At 31.7% G+C, this 835-nt stretch overlaps 1 protein-coding gene across 6 annotated transcripts in view; it reads left to right on the forward strand.

Annotated features, from left to right (window-relative positions):
- The window catches only part of LOC106461715 (structural maintenance of chromosomes protein 5-like), a 326380-nt gene that overhangs the window by 139670 nt on the left and 185875 nt on the right, over positions 1-835 (forward strand). The gene's annotated exons all lie outside the window — the stretch shown is intronic.

Consider the following 835-nt stretch of genomic DNA (forward strand, 5'->3'; position numbering starts at 1 on the left):
ATAACTTATGCCTCTTTCATTCTAGAATGAACACAAATTATAATGTCTGGATAGTGATAGTTATCAAACATTTCTTAAGCAAAAACTTTATATTTTATCTGTTATTTTCAGTAATTGATTTCTGTACGGTTCAGTAAATTTGACCGATCTTGCAACCACTCTAAAAATTAGGAAATAAACATATATTATGCCTCTTTCATTCTAGAATAAACACAGCTTATAACATAAAAACATAAAAATATTTTTCTTCATGTGTAGATTTTAATATTTCATTTACATATTCTATAAAACCTCCTAATTAAATTTCAAACTTTTTTCAGTGAATCTTTATACTTCATCTGTTATTTTATCTACCCTAACTATATGAGGCTGGTCAATATTTTTTCAGTAAAACTTTATATTTTATCCGTTATTGTTTCTACCTTAACTTTATACAAATTTGGTCAATTTGACTGAGCTTGTAATGACCAAAATAAAAAAAAAAATCTGAATTAATCTTTTTTCTTTCTAGAATGACTGCATATTGTAACATGAAACTACAATTGTTTATCCTAAATAGCTTAAAGCTTTTAATAGCCAAAATCTGTTTATACTTGGTTTTATTGTTTTATTACATTTTAAACAATGTCTAACTAATAATCCCATGTGCCCGGCATGGCCAGGTGGATAAGGCGCTCAACTCACAATCTGAGGGTCGCGGGTTCGAATCCGCATCCCACCAAACATGCTCGCCCTTTCAGCCGTGGGGGCGTTATAATGTGATGGTCAATCCCACTATTCGTTGGTAAAAGAGTAGCCCAAGAGTTGGCGGTGAGTGGTGATGACTAGCTGCCTT

Source organism: Limulus polyphemus, unplaced genomic scaffold (assembly GCF_000517525.1).
Source record: "Limulus polyphemus unplaced genomic scaffold, Limulus_polyphemus-2.1.2 Scaffold1017, whole genome shotgun sequence".
NCBI lineage: Eukaryota > Metazoa > Arthropoda > Merostomata > Xiphosura > Limulidae > Limulus > Limulus polyphemus.